This window comes from Hydractinia symbiolongicarpus, chromosome 14, assembly GCF_029227915.1.
Source record: "Hydractinia symbiolongicarpus strain clone_291-10 chromosome 14, HSymV2.1, whole genome shotgun sequence".
Taxonomy (NCBI): Eukaryota; Metazoa; Cnidaria; class Hydrozoa; order Anthoathecata; family Hydractiniidae; genus Hydractinia; species Hydractinia symbiolongicarpus.
In genome coordinates, this window is record NC_079888.1 from 14,067,380 (window position 1) to 14,082,186 (window position 14,807).

A 14,807-nucleotide genomic window follows, 5' to 3' on the forward strand; every position below is an offset into this window, starting at 1 on the left:
TTCTTATTCACAAATCTGAAATAATCAGTATGTTAATATATGACTTTGGTGCATATTGACAAGTTCAAGTACTACAGTGAAATCTTTTTGTCATGTTGAAGTAAAATACAAAATGAGACGTCCATATGCAGATCGGACTTGCAACTACATTATATCATTATACAACATACTTTTTTCTTTTGATAAGCCAGCTAATAGAATATAAACAGTAAATTCTGTAATGCCTGAATCAAAGGTGTGACCTATTAATTCCAAAAAACCAATATCTGTTTTCGGTGAAAAAAGTTGGTAGCAGCAACCTTCAGGAAGTGTAACGTTATAGCGTCCCTATCTTAGATTTTTAAATGGTTACTTTCAATAATTAGACACGAATGGTGTGCGCTTGGAAGAGTTTTTACTCTACTCTAAATATATCGCAACAAAATGAAACGAAACCAACCGATTATAATAATTTAAGTTAACTCCTTGCTTAGTCAAACACAATTACTTCCAATATCCATTTTACCTAATTAATAAATTCTATATCTACAAGATTTTTGATAATGTTTTCACTACAAAAAAAATACATGAAAATTTAACAATCACAATCCAACTCTATACGTTCTCATCACTACTAGAATATCCAATTGCTAATCCGAAACAACATAGTGCTTTTAGATTACGTAGTCTTATAGAAACAAGTTTAATTCTCAATTAACTTCTTTCTTGTAAGGAAAACGATTAAAATAGGTTAACAAAATAGCAATCAATGCTGAATGTTATCTCAACTTCGTTTGGAAAGACACTACAAGTTGTTATGACGAGTTACTAATAGTTACTTTCAATGACAACAACAGAAATTTAAATGTGCCATGTTTTTTGAAACAATCGTCAAATCCTAACCACTGCAAGAGTGTAGCATACCACGTGGATACTACGTTGAGTCTTCGTTGAACAAAGATTGAAAGCATTAACATAAAAATAATGACATATTTAATAAACTAAAGTGATCCTATGATTGGTTAAATAATTATTTGTTGCCTGAATTATTACGATCGTATTTGTTTATAACGAAAGTAGGAAATGTTAAATGATAATAATAATAACTATGCTAATTAAAAATATTGTTGGAATATTGTAATATTACTACAATTATTGAAAAGAAACAAATTTCGTTTTAATTGAAATTTTTATACGAGATTGCTAAAATGGCATAGTTCGGCCAAGACGATTTTTTTTGTCAATTATCCACCACCATAGACGATATACAATATACAGAAATAACTGATTTTATTTGACTTACAATTTATGTGTTGGAAATTGCGAGATTTAAAATTTGTGGATAAAAGGTAGAAATTATTGAAGTTTGTAATTTTACATATTGTGATCAACTTTTGTTAGGAAGAACAATATATGTTATTAACTAGTGGATAAATCCACCGGTTCGCCCGTCCTTTATTAGCCACAAGTTGTGTGTCTCGGTACTGCAGTTACCATTTTGCGTGACAGACAGACGCATACGAGTATTATGATATAGACTAGTCGCTAGCCCGTGGATACACTTGTTGTTTATTTACCGCATTGTGTGTTTCTCACTACTTGCGGTACCATTATAATATAGATTACTAAAGTGTGTGTCAATATATCAAAAATATTTCTTCTTGCACATATTCTAAAAATATCTCAAAAGTATCATATATCGTACGAGGCCCAAGAACAGCAAGGTGGATACCAAAACAACCCGTTTTCAGAAAATCATAGTTACTCAAAAATTAGGGCACGCTTTAACTTAAACCAACCCCTTTTTATTTAGGATTTTCTTCATTAACAAGACGAACTATGACTGAAAGACTTAAATTTGACGATAAACAACGGAGTAGGAAACAAACGCCATTTGATACAAAACACTCTTTACGCTCTGGTAATTTCAATTATTTTATCATATGTAGACCACCCTACCTATATGCTCGATACGTTTCTGCGTTTGGCCTCGGTCTAAGTTATTTTCTGTGTTTTCTTGTACTGAGTTTTGGAGATGTTCATTCTCCTTAAGATGCGCATTTTTATTTTGTGAAGACGGTAAGGTTTAGGCCATTGCTTATGCTTTTGTATTTGATAAAAAAACTTAGTAGTGTGAAATGTAAAAAAGTAAGAGTTTAATTAGTCAGATGATGACACGGATCCTTATTCGTGTCATTATCTGAGTCTTATTCACTTAAATCATTTTTTGGAAGAACGCAAGAAGACAAATATTGTATTTTAATTTTAAAACATGGTCTAACTGGCGTTAATTTAATTTGGGGAGTGGTATATGAAAGATATATTTACACATAAATTAGCTATGTTATTGAGCAACTGCGCATGATTTGTCCAATTCACAGAAACGGATAAGTTTTAGAAAAACTTATATTTTTGTATTGGTTCTGAGTTTGTAACCACATAATAGCGTCAATTCGTAGCACTTTATTACATGTATGTTTTCTGGTAATAGTATTTCACGAAATAGTATTTAGTGTTTTAACGAAATGATTTTTCTTCATTTGAACAAAATCATTAATATCCTTACTTCTTTCTTAAGCTAGTATAACTCGGCTACAACCGTCTATCTGTGAATGGGATAATGTTTATCGCCTACATAGATAGTGGTTTGCAGTCGAATGAGCGTTCGCCAAGAATAAAAGTAGTTTTCTTCAGTTCTTCAGTTAAGTAAAAATAAAACGATACCGTGGAAGGTGCCCATATAAAAAATCTGATATAAGCACTTCCAAATCTAATCTGTTTCCCTTTAGAAATGCTGCTTAATAGTCACGGTGAAGCCATTTATCAGTTAAAAATGAAAATGATCACTATTTTGACTGAACATACATAATATAAAATACTGTTAGAAAAGAAAGGAATGAGTAGAAAGAAGTCCGCTAATGTAAGCTTTGTGGAGCCGGAATTTTCATGCGGGATCTGAAAAATGTCTATTTTTTGGAGGCGTCCGCTGTACAGAGTTTCTTTAAGAAATCGTGTCGAAGATGAAAACTGTCTGTCTTATTGATATGTTCGCTATAGAGGATGTCAGCTTTATACCCATTTCACTGTTAAGTGTTTACTTATTAATACACTATATGGAAACCATATTTATACAGTCATAACCTTCATGCCGGTGTGGGCAAAAGTTTTGTGGGAAACAATGGCCCCATCTGACATACTTTTGCTAATAAATTTTTTAAAATGAAACAAGACAAAACATGATTTAGGAAAAATTTGATCTCCTTGCTACAAACACCTAATTTCTAAAGATTTTTGAAAATTTGGTGACCTGTGAAATTATAGACTTAGTTCTAGAACAATATAAAAATTAAACAAAGAACGCACAAAATAAAGGCTACATTTAATAATGCGTATTAAAGGCCGGTTTCCATACAGCTGTAGTTTGCGGCCAGTCGTAAAATGCGCCGCGACTTTTATCGCATATACCGAACCATTTCCATTTAGCAATTTTTGCTCGCTTGTTTTTTGCAAAACATGGCGGCTGTAAATTGACGATATTTATTGCTGCAAAATCTGAGATTAGTCTTAGCATTATTTTTATGGCGTAGAAATAAACAACATCGTAAAAAATACGTAAGAAAAACATGTGGATGAGACGACATTTCATAGAAAGAAGAACCAAAGGCCTATACAACGTTTTGGTTAAGGATTTAATGTTGTAAGATCAGAAGTACTTTTTAAAGTGCCTCCACAGATTCATTGATGTTATTTTGTTCTTCATCTTCTTCACTTGATTAATGTATATTCTGAGATCTTTACGTTGTTGCTAGGCATCGTTAAATGATCTAATTAAAAATTATTTCGTAATTTATGTAGATTTCTACGTTTTTATTTGCTGTAAGTTAAAGCGCAAAATGTAGCTCGGAAAAAGTAGAGTCTGTTCACCTTTTTTTAATCGCCCCAGCGCATTCAAAAGCGCGAGGTCAGCGGCATTATTCTGATAATGCACATGCGTAGATTAAAAGTCACGGCGCTTTTTACGACTGGGCGCAAAATGCAGTTGTATGGACACCGGTCTTAATTGTTTTAAAGCTTTTCTCCATTTAGTGCTTCAATAATTTAATGGATCATGGTTTGAAAAATTAAAATGTTATTTTAAAATAACAAATTCATAATGTAAAGTTTTCTAAGCAAATATTGGCAAAACTATAGATCTTAGAAAACTGGAATTTTAACGAAAATGCTGAAGCCAGCAGATTATTCCTGACAGTCCCTTTTCAAAGCATGATTTCTCATACTATGTCACAGACATTATTTCTAACAAGTTTTCCAGGCGAATATAATCTAACTTGAGCCTGGATTTGCCAACGATTTTTTGCAAGAAACAAGAAATATTTTCTTACGAAACATTAAAAACAAAAATTTACCGAATTTTAAAATACGGTAAGCGATATCTATCTTGAAAATCAATGCAAAAAGGATGAAAACACGTTGTTTTTGTCAAAGAACGCCATATTCTTCGTATGTGGAAAAACATTATAGATTTACAAACCCTCTTATTTTCATCTTATTTTTACAAATATATCATTTGGATTTTGATGACGTAGACAATTTTTTTTATGATTTTTGTTTAACCTGTATTGTGTAGAAGATAAAAGCTGATCAAAATTATTTATAGGATCGCCAGGAGTTGTTCAGCCGTTAATTGGATAAAAGGTTAAAAATTTTGCTGACGTCAGCAATGTCCTACTATTGTACAAAGAGGTTGATAGGGTATAGGACGTTGTGTTTTTGAGGAATAGTTGAAGAGATATGGGTATATAAAGGTTTTTTGATGACGTCATTTACCCGTCTTTCCTAAGCGGGTCAGTTGACACAGCATTACAAAATTGTTTCTATTTTTGTCGATGACGCCAGTTATTTCCACCCGTTTCCAAGTTATTTAACCTTTAAATTAAAAGTACAATGCGATGGCTTTGCTAATTTTAATATTTCCCTTTACCGCTAATATTGTTTTAACGTTAAAGTCTGGTGAATTACAGAACAATTCAGTAGGTGAAGAAAATCTGAAAAATATAATACACTTTAAAAAGTCACAGAAAGACAAACGGAAGCTTAGTACCACGGTTAACTCCCGTTAACTCGAACGTCCAAGGGACTGGGAAAATTAGTTCGACTTAACGAACGTTCGACTTACGCGAAGCTCCCGTTAATTTGAAGTTAGACAAAAATAAGATTTTAGTTCGAGTTAAGGGCACTTTTGTTACGTGCAACAATGTATTTATTTTTTAATCTTTTTTTTCTACTTCTCCAGCGATCCATCTGACGCTTCAAAATTTGTAGGATCAAAACTTTCAGCAAATTAAAGAGCCTTTTCTTTTATCATATTACCATCAAAAGGGACATTTTGGCTCCTTTGTAAAGACAACCATTTAAGAACAGCTTTTTCGAAATTTCTGGCTACAATCGAACATGTAAATCATCAAATCATCATGTATTTGGTTCCATTATTTACAAATGGTTCTTCTCCATAAAAAAAAAAAAAAAAGAGAAAAGGTTAAAAGTTATTTGCAAATAAGTTATGATAAATTTATACATATAATACAATTAATAAAATACTATAAAATCCTACACTTAAGATAAGTCAAGACACATGGTAATTGGAACAGAACGCTGAGAAAAGGCTGAAAACAGGGATTCAAAAGAAAATTGGAACGTGGAAAAAGTAGAAGACAAAAGTGCATAAGTTCGCCAATTAAATTGTAGCTTAAATAAATTGAATAAAATAGACATAAGTAGGCACATGTTGCAAGTAAATTGGGGTAGTAGACACCAGGACGCTAAACCACAAAAGATATATGTAAAATATGATGAAAATTATTCACTTGCTAAAAGTTAATTTGTTGAAATCGATTGAAGAGTTGAAGTACCATTCAACTGATCTCAGCAAGTCGTTAAAGATGAAAATAAAATAGTTATACGTAAGAAAAAGTATCACAATGACAGAAGCCTCGCTAGACCTTCGTCTTTGAAATACTCTTTCGCATCTGTTTTAAACCTGTAAAAATTTTCACAAACTCTTATTTTACGTGGTAGGTCATTATATATGTTAGCTTGTTCAGAAAACGTTTTTGCTTCACCATGTTGTAATGTCATTTCATTACCCAAACGTGGATTAAATGTGTTCATATGTAATGGAAGATAGTCTGGCCATGTATCAGTGTGTAAAGCTTTATGTACCAGTTTAACAGTCGCGAAATCAATGTTTTCTCTAACTGGCAACCACCCAAGATCGATAACGTCTGTTGTTTTCACATATCTTCCAAGAACATAAGATGCTGCTGTGTTCTGCACTCTCTGAAGTCTATTTAATAGGTACTTTGGTAATTGGCTAAATACTACATTACTATAATTAAGTTTGGATAGAATGAGTGTTTCAGCGAGGTTCTTTCTCACATGATACGGGGTAAATCGTTTCCATTGTTTAAGTGCTCGAATTACTGCATAGGAAGATTGTGTAACTTTGGTAATATGATTTTTCCAATTCAGATTTTCGTCAAAATGTATTCCCAGTATTTTTGAGATTGAGTTACGTTCGATTGAGCAACCATTGTGAATAATGTTACAGTCGTTGGTTGTTTCAAGATGATGATAGGAACTCATTTTGTTTGTTGAGAATAACATTTGTTTCGTTTTGCCATCATTAAATAGAAGGTTCTGATTGGTTGACCAACCAGATAAACTATTCAGATCGTCCTCAAGTGTTTTTGCACATGTTTTCAAATTTTTCATTTTGCAGTGTCGGTATAATACAGTGTCATCAGCATACTGTGTTGTGTTAGATGACACATTCTGAGACAGATCCATGACATACAAGTTAAATAATACTGGGCCCAGAATGCTTCCTTGAGGTACCCCAAAATGGATAGGTTGCGTGTTTGATGTTTTATCATCCACTTGAACAAACTGCTTTCGTTCGGAAAGATAGTCATGGATTATCAATAAGCTTTCTTTTGTGAAATTCATTTGGTGTAATTTGAGAAGTAAAGTTTCATAATGTACAGTGTCAAATGCTTTCGAGTAGTCAATTAAAACAGCCATGTATTTTTTACACTAAAAAGTTCGAGTTATCCGAAGAAATTAACTTAACAGGGGCTAAAAATGGTTCGAGAAAATGAATGTTCGAGTTATTTGGGGTTCGAATTAACGAGTACCTTTTAAAAAAAATTATTGAAAAATGTCCAAGGGGTTGTAGAAAACAGTTAGAGCTAATAAGAGTTCGAATTAACCGGTGTTCGAGTTACTGGGAGTCTACTGTATCATATAGACTAGGTGATAGAGCCCGTACAAAAACCCACTTACGCAGTAGACTAATGGAAAAACAGGAAGTTTTAGGTATTTTGATAACGTCAGCAGCACATATGCAAAATATGTTTTTAGAAATTTGTTAACCTGATTCAACTGTTGTGAAGAGGATAGATCAAAGTACTGTATAGGATTATATGAGTTTGAAGATTTTCCCGACAAAGTGCCAAAAATTGTCGACAGTTTTATTTAAGGAAAATAGATGTTTGTCAGGAATTTTTATACGTTTTCTTTTGTTGCAGCTGCTGTCGTCTTCTTTGTTGCTATGGCTGATGTTGTTGGTGCTTTCATTGTTTTCGTTTCAGTCATTGTTGTTATAACTGTCGATAGAACATAACATACCTGTCTCCTGGATTTAAATGTCGAAATAATCTATGTTGCTGTACCACTTTCTCTTAAAGTGAAAATAGTTTTTAATATACCGGTTCGTAATGAATTTTAAAAGGCACAAGATGTAAGGAACATCTTGAAATTACACTCACAAGATTTGATAAATAGACATCTTTTGTCTTCACCATCCTTCATATCAGTAACATTTTTATCCAGACAAGTCAAAAAGAGTTTGATCAATAATCCATCCCAATGCACCTTGAAGTCTATCAACGCCTTAAAGTAAAAAATAAAAAAATTATCACACTCTTTGTCTTTTTTGTCTATCTCATGCAATTAACGAGTTTTTTAAAAATCATAACTAATAGCTAAATCATAGAGTATCATTGCCTGGAAGTTGTTTGATTGTGGGTTACGTGGAAATGCTTCCGATTGTGCGAAAATGTTCTGTTAAATGCTCGCGATACACAACTGTAAATCTATTAAAATTAATTTTAAAATTTAAATTTAAATCGAAGATTCTGCACGACAATCAGATTTAATCCGGATTTCAGCTAACGGAAAATAACAATACCAAAACAGTAGTCATTTTTCAATGAACCAATAACCAGATTTCTTTCTAAGTTTCTATCGTCACTGAGTAAAAAGAGTATGCCCTGAATCATAACTAACTCCAGTAAATGACTAAATAATTGATCACGTCCCAATAAACTTTAACTATACGACTGATTTTTAGCAAATTCATTGTTAGCAGCCTGCTCTAATGTGTAAAATGCCTTAATTATACCCAACTTTACTATTTTTAAGTTTCATAGTAACCTCTTCGTAAAATAAAAAAGATGGGTAGCTGTTTTTCAGTATGGCTGGTAATGACAGGTTGTAACAGATGACAGGAGTAATGTTTTGAAAAAGGACCTAAAAAGCCCTTTAGACAGATTTGCAACATGTCTTATCTGTAAAACGCTCAACCTGGTGTACAGGGGCGGATCTTGGATTTTTTTCTCGTTATGCAAAATTTGATGGATTTTTTGGCGAATTAAGATGAAGGGTTGCGGTTTGTAAGCGGTACGATTTATTTTTTTGCTATACGAGGAGCTAAAATCTTCATAAAAGTAAGGTTTTCCTTCCTAGATTAGAAACCTAAGTTTCTTTCAATTGCAATAAATAAAAGTACTTCATAAGGAAAACATTAAAAGCGCCGTTTGTTTTAACACCATATCCTCGTTAGAACATGCGAATGAAAAATACGACCTTTAATAAATCAGATTAGCGTTGCCACATCATGGGCGATCACTTTTAAATGATACACAACACTGAATTTAAGTATCTCCTCCTAAGCACCTTTTTCACGTTTTACGAATTTATTACTAGTACAAGTAATTCATAAGTTGTAAATTCGGTAAGTTGGAGAGTTACTTTATTTCATAATATTCATAATATAAAATATAAATATAAATATTTCAAAAAACAAAGTCTATTAGCTAACAATACAACAAAAAATTAGTTACATTACAAGACAATTTTAGGAATAGATACAGCAATGTAGAAATTTTGTTTTGTAAAATTACAACCACTGTTAACAACCTAGAAATTTAAAAAAAAGCAACAGTATGAAGATTTTCCAGTCTTGGAGAACAGACAGTATTTCGGACTTGTTGTCGTTTACCTGCTTGGCATAAGCACATGTTTATGATTTCAGGGAGTGACCAGACAATATTACCTTTTTTTAATTTTAATGTTTATGGCAGGGAAAAGGGATATACACATCTATTCACATTTAGCATACATTTTTGCGTTTATGAAAGAGCTGTTCCTTAGTTATCTTATAAGAATTTTTCCCCTTCACACAAACACAAAGATACACAGTTGTATAAATAGCTACACAAAGCCTGTGATCTTAAGAGAATAAAAGAAAAATCGAACAAAATTCCAACTATTACACATGCTGCTAGCTATACTCTAACATACACATTAAAAAACCTTTTGACCGCCAAGACAGTATTTACATAAATTGCCTCAGTTATCTCTTTTATAATAGAATAGAAAAAGATTTTAATCACATGTTTTGTAAGAACATCTGGTAATTTACCACTTTTAAGAATAGTTCTTGACACAAAAGTGACTCAAATCCAGTAGCAGTAAAAACCAAAATATTTCAAGTATTACTTACTTTAAGGCAATGAATTTATTGTCTCTTTTAGACCCAGGATGAAAGTTTAGTTTCCGACAACGACATGGCACATGTAGCAAAAATACTTCCTTCCAGCATTTTCAATCCTTTCAATATAGCTGGGGACAGGCTTTTTTCCCCAATCAGAGATGTTACTGTTTGAACATCAAGACCAAAAATGTTAATGTGCTAAAATTGTTTTTTTCATCTTAAATCTAATATGTTTCTCCGCATTTTAAAAAAAAAGGTTTTTAAAAATTATTTCCAATAGAGGTCTGGGCCGTGTCGAACATGGGGGACACGAATGTCGCACTTTTTTTAAGAATGGCTTTTTAGGCGTTTTTTCTTCCGTTTACAGAATTTAATTGATTGGAACTTGGAAAACTGACTTTCTTTCTTCCATCCATTATTTTTATTCATTCGGAACTTAACCCACAGACGTTTTAGGCGATTTAACATTTTGCCTAAGATAGCCCTAGGTTCGCTTGCAATTTAAGAAATATCAAAGAAGAACTCGATAAAACGCCGCATCGTTACGAAGTTGAATGGTAAAACCAATTCATAAAAATATTACTGTTTTTATAGATTATGCTATGGCATATTTTATTTTCAAGGCCAAAAATAAGAGCCGGGAAAATTTGTTGACCTATTTTCCGATATTTCCTTTAATAATAATAATAATAATAATAATAATAATTATAATAATAATAATAATAATAACATTATTCTAAATAAAAAATATTAAATATAATTCTGATGTTTAGTAGTAAAAATAATAACTAACTAGTTGTTATCTGTAGCTATAGCTATATTTTTACACTTGTTGTTTTACGCTAGCTGACCAAGACATTGCTTGCAATGTCTTTGTCAGTTACTAATATTAATCCAAGCATAAGCAACATGTAGCTACCCACAAGTAAATCTGGGTTAAGAGTTAACTAGCTAGTTAAACCTAAAAAAAAGCCATAAAAATCTGCCAAAAAGTGTTCTCCAAATATTTTTCTTTTATGCACATGTATGCACAGCGTCGGCCATCTTTTTTATTTACAGCTAAGCGTAGATATTTCACGGACCGAGTGACGTATTATCTTACGCATAATTAGATGAAAAGTCTGGACCAATCACGGCACGGAATAAAATCAGCCTCCTCCAGGGCCTTCTTCGTCAGACTTGTCAATAAGCGCAGCGCCGATGAAAGACAAAAAGCCCTGGGAACGAGGTTGCCTCTATCTGCTTAAAGTTTAATTGTTTAAATTCTAGAGCGAATTTTTATATGTTTTTTTAAATTTTTTGACGGCTAAATAAAAGTTCAGGTCCTAAGGATAATCCTAACAAAAGTTAAAAAGTTTTTCCAATTATAAAATGTTCATAGAGATTTTGAGGGGTAGTTACGAGCCATAGCCAATATTTAAAGCTCTGATAGGTATGGGGTCTAAATATTTGGCAATATAAATGCCTAATAGATGAATTTCAAAACTCAGCGAGTATTTAGAAGCATGCTGCATAGCAAAAAAGAGTTATTAAAAAAACCAACAGACCGGACAGGGTTAATGATTTGGTCTTTCGTAAGAACAGCAGCATGTTTAGTGGTGTCTTCATCGTTCTGGCATAAAACTTGGTTTATGCCAGAACCGTATGCCAGAACCGATACCAAAAACAATTTGTAGCTACTAGTAGTTAGAGTCGCCCGTCCTTTTTATACCGCATTGCGTGCGTCTCGCTACCTGCGCAGCTACGCTACCATTTTGCGTGACAGACAGACGGACGGACGGACGTATACGGGTATTATAACATAGACTAGCCGGGAGACCCGGCGTCGAAACGCCGGGTTAAGCCACAAGTAACTGTTGTTGAACGCCTTGAGGGGCGCTTAATAAGAACCGCAAACTGTGCAACCCGGTGAGGTGGAGCGCTTTAGTACGGGTATGCAGTATGTCGTAAATCAAGTGGAGGGCACACACCATTGCAGTGTTGCGACTGTAAGATATTTAAAAAAAAATAATTTCCCGCAACAAAAGCTGAATTAAAACAGTTTACAAACCGTTGTTACTCCGCCATAGCAAAAACAATCGGGCAATATTATTTTATTTTGCGGAATAAGTCCGTAAAAGTTCAAAACTTAATCATGACAGTGGGCCGAGAACGCATAATACCCTTTTCATAAAAAACTTTACTGCAATTTCGGTTTAAAGTAAAACACAGGAAAAATCCAGTCGTTACCGCATAAAAAAACTAAAAAAACTCCATAATTAGAGTGCTCTAGTACAGGTATGCAGAATATGCCGTGAATTGAGTAAAGCTCACACAACATTATAGTGTTTCGGTTGTAATGTACTTTTTAAAATATATGTATATATATAACTTTACTGCAACTTTAACCGAAATAAAAACACAGTTTATAACCTGTTGTTACCCCGTCATAAGAAAAGAAAATAGTCAATATTATTTTATTTTGCGGAGTACGTTTCAGTAAACCTTAACAAATTAATAATGACACCGGACTGAGCACTTAGTACAGGTAAATGGTGTCACACATGCGTTATAGCCATAATAGCCTTTTCCCAATAAAACTTATCGCAACTTCAATTTAAATAAAAAACACACAAAACATCCTGTTGTTAACACCAGGTTGAATGTTTATTTCAGGTAAAAAAAACTTTATCACAACGGATTAAATAAAAACACGGAAAAAGCACGTCATTAACACCAGGCTGAGCACTTAACATGTAAATTGTGTCATACATGAGTAACAGGCGTAATAAAATTTTCCAAATAAAATTTATCACAACGGTTTAAATAAAAACACAGGAAACAGCCCGTCGTTAACACCAGGCTGAGCGCTTAACAGGTGAATCGTGTCATACATGAGCACAGGGGTAATACCATTTTCCAAAAATCCTTATCGCTTCGGTTTTAAAAGAAATCAGTGAACAGCCTGGCATTAACCCGGTTCAGTTTAAAAAATTACTCAGCAAATTTATTTTGCATAATAAATTTTTAAATCAGTAATAAAAGTGGCCGCTGCCAACTGCATTTAGCATAAGAATTGTTAAAAATTGTGTTGCAGCCAAACTGCACTTGGCTACTTTCACTTGCAGCCAAACTGCATTTGGCTACTTTCACTTTTTAGCAGGATGTAGCTAAAAGAGGAGCTAGGTAGGTAGACCCAACTTCAACATAAAAATAAATAATAATATACCAAACTGAATAAAAACTTTAAAAGTATAGGAATAAATAAAGCTAGCTATAGCTAGCTGCCTCAAAATGTACGTTTTGTAGCTAGCCGAAAACTTAAAATTGGTTTGTTTAAGATTTATACGTAGCTAGAAAACGTGATGAAATATTCACCTTAACATGTGAAAACAAACTAAATAATCCTATAGGATAAAAAGTACTCAGAAGAAATAAGAAGGATTGAAAGGAAACCTACAAACTTCACACCATCACTTCCAAACCAAAATGGCCTTCGTAGGGGTAGCATGTTTCCTCCCGTCGGCATGTTGAGGCCGCGAAGCACTTGGATTGGTCATTAGTGAAAATGGAGCCTCGTGATTGGTTTATTACAATGAGCGGCAAAGCAAGGCCGGTAAAAAAACGGGGTATGCCGGGGATTCGAAATAAAGCTGCAGGGCCGCGGGGATTTTCGGCGTGTCTCGCTACTTGCTCCGCCATGTTGCGCAGAGACAGACACACGACGGCTATTATTATAGAGACTAGTCGTTAGCCCGTGAAAAATTCACGGGTTCGCCCGTCCTTTTTATACCGCGTTACGTGCTTCCCGGTATTGCGAAGCCAAGCTACCATTTTGCGTGACAGACAGACATTCAGATGTATACGGGCATTATAATATAGTCGTTAACCCGTGGAAAAATCCACGGAGTCGCCCGTCGCGTTCACTCGTCCTTTAAATTTACCCGTCGCAACAAAGTGGATAAAAATATATCGCCTTTGATATTCGTGCGCATTTTAAAAATTTCGTGTTTCCGTTACGGGACGCCGCTTACGAGTATTATAATATAGACCAGTCGTTGCCCGTGGAAAAATTCACGGGTTCGCCCGTCCTTTATATTTACCCGTATTGCATTTGACATTCGTGTTTCCGTAACATCATTTTGTAACTCAGCGGGGGGTCCGCGCAGAGACAGACAGACGACGGGTATTTTTAAAGAGATTATTGAAAGTATATCTAATTTTAACATGTTCAAGAAATGATAAACCTACAGTATTAATATAAATCTGAACAGACAAACCAAAATAATAAACAATTTTGTATTAATAAGTACACTGGGTTAAGCCAAAATATGCTTATTATAAATGTGTACTAAATGGAAAAATAAAAGCTTATAATATAGGGAGTATAACAAGATTAACGATACATAGCTGGGAAGCACACAAATTCCTGTGTGCATAGCTAGCTCTAGCATACTACCTATAATATTTGGCTAGGATGAAAAGCTGGGTAACCTAAGTTATATTAAGTTTCAGTGAACTAGGTAAACATATTATATCTTACACTAAACAATGAAGGAGTAAGAAGCTGGCTAGCCAACATTAAAGTTGCCATAAATACACAGTTAATATCACTAATTATATACTTATAATTTTTGTCACACTACTAGTACTAGTTAATATCCTCTATTTTGTTATAAATTACAAGTCCAATATCATTTGCTGTCAGAACAGCAATTAAAAAACTTGCTTTAAATTAACCTTGCTTCTATGCAATCTCTTAATTTTTCACCACTACGGGATCAAGAATAGGATCCGATATCTTCGAAGTTATACGCTCAAGCGAATATCTAACAGAATACTTGTTTTCGTCAAAACCGGAAGTTGACCTTTTCTTTTAAAAAAAATCTCACGAACACGCATGAATAACTAACATTGCCTGATCACTGAACATGTTAATAATATAGGTTCACAGATCAAAATTTAAGTAGTCATGTAGTCAAAATAGTTTAAAACAATAGTAAAGGACAACAAC